The sequence below is a fragment of the Triturus cristatus genome, chromosome 12 (genome assembly GCF_964204655.1).
Source record: "Triturus cristatus chromosome 12, aTriCri1.1, whole genome shotgun sequence".
Classification (NCBI taxonomy): domain Eukaryota; kingdom Metazoa; phylum Chordata; class Amphibia; order Caudata; family Salamandridae; genus Triturus; species Triturus cristatus.
Genome location: NC_140595.1, coordinates 136,574,665 through 136,586,835, shown reverse-complemented (window position 1 = coordinate 136,586,835; position 12,171 = coordinate 136,574,665).

Sequence of the window (12,171 nt, the reverse complement as noted above, 5' to 3'; positions counted from 1 at the left end):
CTGTTTCAGCCCGGGCTGACGGGGGAGGGAGGGGGGGGGGGGGTGTATGCACTGACCGCAACCTGCCAGGCCAGTGCACAACTCTTGCATCCCCCTCTTTCTCTGCCTGCCATTGCGCTCCATGCTTCTGAAAGGTGATAAAAAAAACACGTGAATTTGCTTTCAAATGTCCGATCCTGCAGCAACACACTTCAAAGTCCATACATGACAGAAACCCGATTGAAGGCCCAATTCTCCCGATTTTTTTTATTTTATTTTTTTAAATCTCCCACTTTGCTCTTCTGAAATGTTGGCATGTATGATAATGTCATTTAAAACTGCTATCAGCGGCCCATACATCCGGGTCCTGGAGACGCACCAGCGCCTGGAGTGAGTTAAACTGTATTTCATGTCACTTGGCAGCAATTTCTTGCGGGTTTGGCAGCCCGTTTCAAACACCGGAATGCATTGTTCTGTTCCACTTCGTATCGGAGCAAGTTTTATGCTTTCTTAATGGAGAAGTCCAATATTTCCTATTTTTAAACTAAACAAAAGTGATTGTTGTTCCAGTAAAGTTGAAGGCGCGAGAACTCTCCAAGGTGAAGATCCCGGAGGGGCGTTCCACTTCTTTTGGGAGAGAACTCTCATTTACCCTGGACGAGCTGTCAAGTTTCCCGAGATGTCATTCGCCTGACATTCGCCTGACCGAGGGCTATATTTTTAGCAGTCTGAAAGCCGAGCTGTCCCTCGTTTCAATATGCAGTGCATTCCACAGCCAGCCTGCATAGGGCAGCAGCCTTACAGCTGCGCATACCTCTGATAATTAAATTAAAGTAACTTCAGTAAGCGTGGCTAAGGGGCGTAGTAGCTAAGATGTCACTTTTGACATCATTTGAGCAACCGTGGATGAGAAAAACGTTATGCAGCAGAAAACAGTTGCCAGACATTCTTCTTTCAGGCAGTAACAGAGGATTTTAAGTGCTTCAGGTAAAATAGAAATTTGAGTGCTGGAGCGCTCCCCAAAGACTATGGGGCAGATTTACAAGAAAGTGACGCATCTGTAAAGATGCGTCACTTTCCCTGCGCCAACATGCCAAATCCTTGTGTCACCGTGGATGCGCCGTATTTACAATATGGCACACCATGGCGCAAGGATTGACAGATGCGTCAGAAATTCTGACGCATTTGTTGACGGAAAAGTCACGCATTGCTGGAGTCGTGTTGCAAGCACGACGCAACTCCAGCAATGCTCAGGGGTGCCCTATGCCTAACATGCTGCGTCATCCTTACGCCTGCTTCAAGCAGGCGCAGGGTTTTGACGCAGCATGGACGTAAAAGTGACTCAGTGAAATCTTGTAGATTTCACTGCGTCACTTTTATGGGGCTTCCTGCGATGGAACGCCCACCATGCATACATTAAACCTGACGCAGGTTTAATGTGGCGCAGGGCTTCACAACGTGACGCATCTCCCTAGATGCGTCACGTTGTAAATGGACCGCAACTTTTACGCTGCCGCTCCATCACAAAAGTGACGCAACGACGGTGCAAAAGTGACGCAAAGGGCTTGTAAATCTGCCCCTTAGATATTTGTAAACGTTTCATTGTAATTTAGTGTCCGCGCTAGGTGGCAGTCTAAGCCTGTTGCTCTACCTTGCCTCAAGCAAGCACCGAGTCTACTTCCAGATCTGTGAGCCGATTGATCTCGAAGTATAAAAGCATTGGCAAAGTCGACGAGTCTGAGTTTGTTGTGCTCCTGCCAGGGATGGATTGGGGCAACAAATAGGCCCGTGGCAGCCCAAAAAAAGTGTCCCACATTTGCAGATGACAACATTTTGCAATAAAGCTAATTGTTGGCAAACGTGCGGTGATTGAAGTTTTTATAGCACCAGCATTAAAATTGGAAATGAACATTCCAATGGAGAAAAGATACATTGGAAACTCAGAATTTTGAAAAATACTAGGAACCTCCTTTTAATTGCTTTTCTATCTATTTGTTTTGGATGTATTTATTAATGGCGGCTCGGAAACAGGAAATGGCACAGGCCTACACTGCCATATACACTCATTTTAGATTTTTAGATATTTATTATTTACAGTACTTAAGAGAGGCCCTCCAATGCTCAGAGACTGGTGAAAGGTGTGTCTGGTTTTGTTGTTGTTTTACTTCTAACCTCACGTGCAATTTCCAATAAAGGAAATTATGCTAGAGTGTAAATGCAAAAAAAATTGTGTAACTTTCCCCAAATACATGCAGTTTTATATAGCACAAAATCGACCCAGAGGCATTGGAATGCTTTACAAGAGCACCAGATAACATTACAGAAGGTCAGACTCATATTTTTCGGGCTCGTGTAGATTAGTGATTTGCCCAGAATCACAGGATGTTGAGCTGACGCTCAAGCTCAAATCGGTTTTAAGCAGGCAAAGGAGAACAGCAGAGACTAATTTGCATGGACATGCCTGTTCCATGCAGGGGAGGGAGACAAACATAACTGAAGAGCCCCTTTGCTGGCCCTCACCAACCCCCCCATCACAGGCAGAAGTCCTCTCTCATGCCCCAGTCCCCTGCAAAGACAGTGCTAATGGTTTCCCATCAGCAACTCCTTCAGGCAGCTGTCACACCTGGAGGGAGCCAGAGGGCAGGCACACCTCGTGCTGTGACCCCCGGAGCAGTCCATTGTCATTCTGCCTCTCACAGTGTCAGCCTGACCTTACAGTGCATCAGGTCAGGGCCATTATATGTATGCAAAGGCCTTTGATGTTGTGCCCTTGCAGTGGAGACTGACACCATGACAGCAACCCCAAAAAAGCTTTGGCATAGCCAATAGGTCTCGCCTTTGGGACCTTCTAAGTGTTTAGCCATGCAACAGTTGATGTTGTGGCACCAAGGATATTGTGCTGCATAACTAAATACTTATGAGGTCCCAAAAGCGAGACCTATTGGCTATGCCAATGCTTCGAGGTTGACCGCCTTTGCCCTTATGCCACATCCTCTAATCATCTAACCTTTGGAAAGTTCTCAAAATGTCCCTATTCTGCTGACTTCTCTTGTAATGGATGTTATGTCATTGCAACCCAGAATAACTGAGTTTCTGTTTGCCGCTGTGCTTCATTGAAAAAAGTCTCCAAGCAGTGAATGTGCGCTATATAAAAAATATACCAAATGAAATTCCTCATCACATTATTGTACTTCCGTGACCACTCATCTGAACATACATGGACTGGCTACTTCTTTTTACCTAGGAGTCACTAACAAAAAGAGAAAGGTGCACATACTATACGTAACATTCTCACTCTGAGGATAACTCTGATTCTGGAACAGATAACTTCTCTCAAATTTTAGACTTGTTTTCACTACAGCAAATAGTGCATGGCCCCACCCATCTGGCAGGTCATACCCTCGATGGAGTCTGCTCAAATTTACCTTGGCTTGCTGCAGATGCCCCTGTCCCCCTAATCTGGTCTGATCATTCTTTCATCCCCCTTAGAATTACTATGCCTCCAATGACACAGATTGTGAAAATCTTTAATAAATCTCAGCAGGGCCCTTCATGGGCGCAGATTGTTAAAAATCCTAATTTATCGACGGTGGGCAAAAATTTTGCCCCGGCTTTAACAGGCAATACAGAGACTGATTCTCACCTTTTTCAGTCCTGGCTCACTAACATCGGCAAGACCATCATGCCCCTGGATATAAGGAGCAAGACGTTAAAACCCCAAAATTTAAATACTCCCTGGTTTACGCCCGAACTGGCTCAAGCACGATTGCATTGCAGGCGATTGGAGCGGCAGTGGAGAAAGGGATATATGGAGAAACAAAAAAAAATTGTTTAGGGAAGGTAGGAAAGCATATTTCTCCCAGGTTCAACAGGCAAAAAAGGAATTCTTTACAAATAAAATCAACTCAGCTCAAGACAATCAGAAGTTGATTTTTCAAATTGTGAAATCTTTTACAACACCGATGGCGGAGCAAAGAGAGTTGCCTGCCTCTCAGTCATTATGCGATCAGATCTCCCTGTTTTTCGAGGAAAAAATCCTCACAATTCAGAATTTTTTTTTAGCCGGTAATGGCACCCTTGATTCCCCTCCGACGAGTAGCTCGGCCTCTATAGTTGCATTCACACCTGTATCGCTAGACATGACCCTCATGGCTATGAAAAAATGCAAATCTGGGTCTCCGTTGGATGCCTGTCCTCCTTCTGTCCTCCACAAATTGTCAGAGGTAGCAAACCCCTTGATCAATCAGATTGTCAATTTGTCTCTTAGCTCGGGCATTGTCCCAGCAGACTGGAAGTTGGCGCTAGTTAAACCGCTAAAAAAAACCAACATATTGATTCAGCTGTGTTCTCCAATCTCCGCTCTATCTCACTTCTTCCAACCTTGGGTAAAATCACGGAAACTTTTGTTTTAAAGGAGCTTACAAAATTTCTGGAAGACCAACAGATTCTTCACCCATGCCAAGCAGGATTCCGGCCCAAACACTCTACGGAATCAGCCCTTATTGAAGTTTCTGATGCCCTGAAAATGATCGCAGACAGAGGTAGGAAGGGGGTGTTGATTTTGCTAGATTTGTCAGCTGCATTCGACACGATCTCTCATGACATTCTTTTGAGGCGTCTCGAATGCAACGGCATCTCGGGTATGGTGCGGAGATGGATTTAATCCTTCCTGTCATCACGGAGACAGGCCATCACCCTTGGTCCTTTCCTCTCTTCTGAACGACCCCTTTTTTCAGGAGTCCCCCAGGGATCTTCCCTAAGCCCTCTACTTTTTAACGTCTATATGGCTCCTCTTATCACTTTGATCAGTTCCTTCGGGATTGAGGTTCTATCATATGCAGACGACACTCAAATGATTATCTCTTTGGAGAACGACTCCACGCAAGCCGAAAGAATTTTAAAGCTTGTTTAACTGCGGTCCTCCAATGGATGTCGACTAATCATTTGAAGTGTAACACTGATAAAACAGAGATTCTCCCTATAGGGATTGGCACTTCTTTCCATCCGTCTAAGTGGTGGCCCGATGGGGCAACACCACCCCCTGAGGTGGCCAAGGTAGCCAAGAACCTAGGAGTCCAATTCGATAACTCCCTTTCCTTTCTTCCCCATACCAAAGCAGTCGCAGGACTGTGCTTCGTCTTAATCAAAACTCTAAAAAAATTCTTCAGGTTTCTCCCTTTGTCTGCTAGAAAGTCCGTAGCATTGGCCCTGATACTTTCTCGTATGGACTACTGTAACGGGCTACTGGCTGGAGCCAATAGATCAGTCTTAAAAAAGTTTCAGGTGGTACAACATGCTGCTGCCCGCCTGGTTTTTAAACTTCCCAGAAATTCCTCAGCATCTGCCGCCCTGAATAAACTCCACTGGCTCCCGGTCCACAAAATAATTCTTTTTAAGATTCTTCTTGTCACGTTTAGGGCAAAGATGAAGGTTGGTCCCAAATTTTTGTCGGCACGTGTCACTCCTTACACTACTACTAGGCCACTCAGATCCTCTTCGGCAAACCTTTTAAAACTACCCAACTACAGATATAAATTAAAAGGCGCAAGAACACTTGCCTTTTTGGGTGCCAGAGCATGGAATAAATTGCCAACCCAGATCAAACTTTGTAATACTGAACTTTCATTTAGGAAAGACCTCAAAACTTGGATCTATGGTATCTCGGACAACTGTTGTTTTGCTCTGATCTAATCACTCTCAGTAAGTTAATATTTTGTGTCTTCACTGCTGTATGACGCTAGCGCCAAGATACTCCTCGCGGGTTGATAGTGCACTCTATAAATACAAGCTCAAATCAAATCAAATCAAATCACTCAGGTCACATCCTTGCATGCGTAACTTAGATGCATTTGGATATCACATACCGCAACTAAACCACAGAAGTGTGAGTCAGACAATTACATCTGTCACTTGTTCACAGACTCAACAATTAATTAAGTTAGCTCCTTCCAAGCAAGATATTCAAAGGTGTGTGTGTGTGCATGATTGTGTGTGCACGTGCGCGTGCATGTCCCCGCGTGTATTTGCCCCTTGTTAGTGTGTCTGGGCAGAACACTTGGACATGCCATACCTCAAAGATATAAACCTCTGCCTCCTTTGCATCTCTCAGAAGATCACTTGGAGACTGCCATGTGTCATGTCTCCTAGCCGTGGGCAGGTCAGAGAGGACGTTGACGCGCCACTAGACCTCCACTTCTACTCGGCATGGACAAAGTCACAAGGGGCCCTGATGCCTGCCACTGCATCAAGAAAAGGGACAACCTATGTTCCACCATGGCAAGGTCCTCAAGTTCTTCAACCTCCCTTAGCCTCCAAAGACACAACCTTCCATGTCAAGAGCCCCAACATCATGGCTTCAGGCCAAGTCCGTTGAGGTGGTGCACAATCTGCATAGGGCTTCAGGACATGGACCTGCCTGTGATTATCTTCACAGTTATTGCTCCTTTGCAACATCTATAGACTTCTTTGTGAGGTAATGAACATTCAGTCCTTTTCCTTGGTTGTTAGTGTTTTTGCGGTGCGTCTACATTATAGATGCCCCTGTGTATTTATGGCACTATGCCACTGCCCTTATTGTGGGTGCCTGCATTACAGGTGCCTAGCAGTGGATACCAGTGCCAGCCGTTGTGCTATATTTTGTATCGGCCACCTCAGTGTTTCTTTGTCCTCTCAACTGTCCTAACAATGCAGTAGTCTAGCAAAATAAATGGGGGGAGGGTGTCTCAGAAATCCACACATAAAATATTATACCACGTGAGTCCAGCTGTCCTCCCCTGCTTCTACATGTCCTCCTAAGCAAATACAAAATCCTGTCGCCTGCCTATGCTGCCCTACCCCGCATCACATCCCCTCGCACCTGCAAACAACAAAATGACAGCTGGTTGCTCCTGTTCCTCCTCCACCACCCAACACAGAAGCAAAACACAGGAGACAGGTTTGGTGCCTCTGCCAATGACACGGGGCTGAAGTTCAGACTAACAAAAACAAAACAAAATAAAGAAAGTGCCTGAGGCTTCAGTTCAGGAGGCCAGCCAACTAGCACTTGGGGTCACTCTGTGGTCTGAGTTCAAGAGATGCTGGTCCAGTCCTTCTCACCTAGGCAAGAGGGCAGCAAGCAGCAGAGCAAAGCAGGAGTTCAGCAAAGTAGCAGTCCAGCAAGGTGGCAGTCCTTCAGTAGCACAGCAGAGTATCTTCAGGTCTAGAAGTGTACTGAAATGGTGGTGTTGAAGGTCCTTCTTTTATACACAGTTATGCCTTTGAAATGAGGAGAAACTTCTAGAGATATGCCTTTGAAGTGCACAGATGCCCTGTCTTCCCTGTCCTTGCCCCCGACTAACTACAGGGGGTTTGTGTGGAGTCAGGGCACAGCCTATTCGGGTTTATGTGATGCTGGGTGCAGCTCCTCCCTCCCATCCTGCCAGTGACGGCCCATTCAGTCATACCTAAGCTCCCATTGTGTGTGGCTTTCTACGAGGAATGTACATAGCCCAAATGCACCCAGTCATTTGACCAGAGACAGGCAGCAGACACCAAATGGCTAAGGCAAGAAAATGCCAACTTTTTAAAAGTGTTTTTTTCTGAATTGTAATTTAAACTCCAACTTCACGAAATTGTAGGATTTTAAATTAGGATTCCAGAAACACAAAACTTGAACCAGTTATATATTTCCGATTGGAAATTACTCCTAGAAAATTGAATAAATGAATCCCAATGTTATCCTATGGCAGATATGTTCCTTGCAGTGGTAAAAAAATGATTCTAAGATTTTTCACTACCAGGACATATAAAACTTAAAAGTACATGTCCTGCTTTTTAAATACACTGCACCCTGCCCTTGGGGCTGGCCAGGGCCTCCCATAGGGGTGTCCTATATGTATTAAAAAGGAAGGTTTGGGCCTGGCAAAGGGTTTATCTTGCCAGGTCAACAAGTCAGTTTAAACTGTCCACACAGGCTCTGCAATGGCAGGCCTGAAACATGTTTCAAGGGCTACTTAAGTGGGTGTCACAATCAGTGTTGCAGTCCTACTAGTAGCATCTAATTTACAGGCCCTGGGCACATGTAGTGCACTTTCCTAGGGATTTATAGGTAAATTAAATCTGCCAATTGGGTATGAGCCAATTTTACCATGTTCCTGGGAAAGAGCACAAGCACTTTAGCACTGATTAGCAGTGGTAAAGTGCACAGAATCCTAAGGCCAATAAAAACGTAGTAAGCAAAAACAGGCGGTCTGAAGGCAAGAAGTTAGGCGGAGACCATGGCAAGGATGCTAGGCCTAGCAGCTATGTTCTGCTAATGTAACTTGTTCAGGAAACCTCTGACTGACAGATCGACAGACATTAATCCATCTGTTAAAATAGCCCAGTCCATCCACTCTATTTCAGGCAGAGGTTCTGATGTAAATATTTCCTCATCGCCTCCACCAAAGAAAGTGTGGAGATCCTCTAAACAGGAACACAAACCCTACAGATAATTCCCAAGGTGTCAGGGCATTTGTAGTTTTTCAACAAAAAACTGTGCTGTCTGGCTACAGTGAACATGGCACCACCCAGCAAAGCTTCAATTACTTCAGTGAGGCCACTGTGCAGGGTAAGACAGAAAATTCCTTAAGAACTGAGATAGCTTAGAAGGAAGCCCAGTTCTTCGATTCTAAGAACAAATTATTTGAGAGTGATCACAATGCCAAGGCAGGACTCTTCTTATTCACCATATATTGTATGCCCCATTAATGCCCAAACCCCAGAGCAGCTGGGCAAACTCTTGCTCCCCATAGGACTTCCAGTGATGAAGGAAATATTTTGCTCCCCAGAAGTGTGGAGTTCAAAGCTTTGCATATTATGCACATAGTGCTTTGGAGGACTGATGTACAGCTAATTCTAGGGCGAGGCAAAACTTGGCCACCATCAACAGTAGGCCACTATTATGTCCTATGGGTGTTCTCTCTGCTGGAGGCTTAGGTGGACTTTGCTTTGCATATGGTCTCAAACTAACTGATCCTTCTGGTCACTGGAGATGTCAGGGCTTTTGATCCCTTCCAATAGAATGAGACCCCAACACCCTGGGGTGTCGGGAACTTTCTCATAAAGGAGAGTGCTTGAAGCCTGCAGCTCCAGCTAGAGTTATGGCTGGAGGTGCTTATGCTTTGTCCCAACTCTAGGTGCTCCTACTGAACTGTTAATTAATGGAGTGTTTATTCTGTCTTTTGCAGCTTGTTATTTGTTTGCCCTGTTACACTCTCACTTATTGGTAATTGCATAGTGGAATGTAGCCCAGATATATATTCACTGACTCCCAGTGTGGACGAGCCTACCTGGCACTCTGTTACAGAAGGGACCGCGGATAATTCCGCGACTCTTTCTATAATACGGAACACACCAGTGTTACATTCAGAGCTGTGATGATCTCAAGGAGACATCCCATTATTTGAGCGTTGACTTGACCCATGCAAATGAATAAACCACTTTGCCAGTGTTATATTACAGAGGCTGGCTAAGAGTCAAATGAGCTGGCAGGGGCTGACTGTGCACCACATTGAGTTGGCACATAGTCAGTGCGCATCTAGAGCGCGTCCCTTGGAATTGGGGAGCCAGGGTCTCATGGCCCTCCCAGACATCCATTGATGGCTGGTGAAGTCACTCTGCACATGCAGGGAGATCTCTGCCCCCGTTCAAATGCAGGCCATGTACTGCCTGTAGAGTGCAGGGCCGACCAGCAGCTTCCAACAAATGATCCGCGTATCACGAATACCTACCCCAGGGCTGGCATGAGTGCACAGCTGCGCAGACGTGGGTGCGAAAACGGTAACATGGCGCATTACCCTGTGCACTTGATTAAAGGTGTGTTTTGCTGAAAACAGGGATAATGTGCCCTGTATGTAATGTGGACCAGCTTTTTGAAGCTGTAAGTCCAGCTTTCACTGCAGGCGACGACTTGGCCTTCATGTGAAGGAGGGGCAGAGAACCTCCTGCAGGCAGGTGCTGTGAGTGACTGAAACTGCCTGCAGAGCATTGTCTGAGACGTATATAAGCCCCGTCACAGGATGCTCTCAGGGGAGTGATGGGGTGCCCAGACTGTCCACAACTACTTTCTAGTGTACCCTTAGGGTGACCATAAAATTTTTTCTACTTCTGCGCCCATGCCTACAATATGATGATGTGTTTACTCATTTGCACGGGGCCACGCCTCCATGTATATGAGCAATTGCAAGCACCAAAGTGACATGGGAGCAGAAAAAAAATGGGGATACGTGTTTTTTGAGGTCAAGGGAAACTATTGATAATGCTGCTCCTTGTGCTCTCTCTGACATCACTTCCTCTGTTTTGTGACACAATCATACAAACTCCTATAGATTCATAAACACACATGCAATCTATTCAGATGTTCTTGTATAGTGCATAGGTACCCGTCCGGGCCTCCTCGTGCTGATAGTGACGGCACCATCCCGTATACCTGTATGGGCTTCAGAAAAGATGAGTTTTGAGGAGTTTTCTGAAGCAAGCTTCTGACTGTTGAAATATGAGGGCAGTGGAAAGGGTATTCCAAAGTTTATGGACATGGAATGCAAATGAACCACCCCGCTTCTCGCGCTGTTAACCCTAGGTACCGTCAGGAGCCCTTGGCCACTGTATCGAAGATGCCTGCGTGGAACATAGTGGGTGAGTCATTTCTGGATGATGAGTGGCCTTTTCCAGGGTATGACCCAGTGAGCGATGCAGAGCACCTTAAAAGGAATTCTTTTTGAACTGGTAGCCAGTGCAGGGCTGGTAGGGCTGGACCAGTTGAGTGGTGTTTGGGGATTTTATGAAGAATTGTAGCTGCCACATTCTGGACCACTTGAAGTCTTATTATCACATACTTTGGGATCCCTAAATAAAAGTAGTTTCCATAATCTAGACGTGAGATGATTAATCCCTTCACCACCACCAATTATCACTAGGGAACCACCCACACTATGTGACTGAAAGTGTGTAGGGACACCCCATTGTTATTGTATCACAATTAGGCACTCTTAAAAAAAATAGACAAATCTGTTTAGTGTCATCATGTACCTTTGTACAACTTCAGCACTTTCCATTGCTGCTCCATGGGGCTCGTCACCTCCCAAAAGAAACTTCATCTATGGGCAGACATCTAATATTGGAGAAACAGAGAGGCTTTATTGTACATAAATTTAGACTAACCCTCTGTTTCCTCTTTTAAAGCCCACACTCTGTGAGGACTTACCATGAAAATGCTGTGATATGAGTCACTTCACTCCGAAAGTCTACATATGTTCACTAGTGTAACTTCCTCCAAAACCATAAAAATGTAGGTTTACTCATGGCTCGTATTGAGGATAGGGATCCCGTGGGTAAATTGTATAATAAAATATGGCCTACTTACCGGTTCTTCGTACTTCTAAAGTCTCTTGTGTATATAAAACTGTGTCTCCCCTCTCTTTCAATTCCTGTAAAATATTTTGGGTGGTTTCCTTATAATTTTGCCCGGCCATTACAATTCAATCCCTCTAGACATGTTACCCACCAAAAATACTTCCATTTTTTCACTGTTGAGTTTTAGGGAACTTGCAGACAGCCAGTCTGTAACCTCCTTAAGGCATGAGTTGAGTTTGGTGGATGTTTGAACAACATCAGGTGTAAGAGCCATGATGATCTGCATTTCATCTGCATATGACACTAAAGCTAAGCCTTGTGCACATACAATCTCTAACGAGTGGAGCACGTAAAGATTAAAAAAGTGTGGGGTTCAGTGAGGAGTCCTGTGAAACCCCACAATTTAGGGGGTAGATGGCTGAAAAAAAGCACAGTGTTTCACATCTGGAAACTCCACTGATTTTGGCTTCCCTGATCCCCTGGATGAGGGTAGGATGTGAGAGGGGTCATAGGCTATGCTTAGATCTAACATTATCATGGCTGCCGAGTCACCATGGGCCAGAATCAAATGGAGTTCCTCAGTGACTACAAGCAGAGCAGTCTCCTTGCTACTGCCCAGTCTGAAGCCTGCCTGGGTAGGATGTAGAATTTGGTGAGTTTCCAGAAAGCTGAAGAGATGTTTATTAACATGTTTTCCGCTAATTTGCTTTCTACCGGTAGTAGTGAGAAGGTTCTGAAGCTTTCTGCCAGAAAAGGATTGGCTGTGGTTTTTTTAGTAGCAGCTTTACTATGGCATGTTTCCATGCATGTTACTTGTTGGCA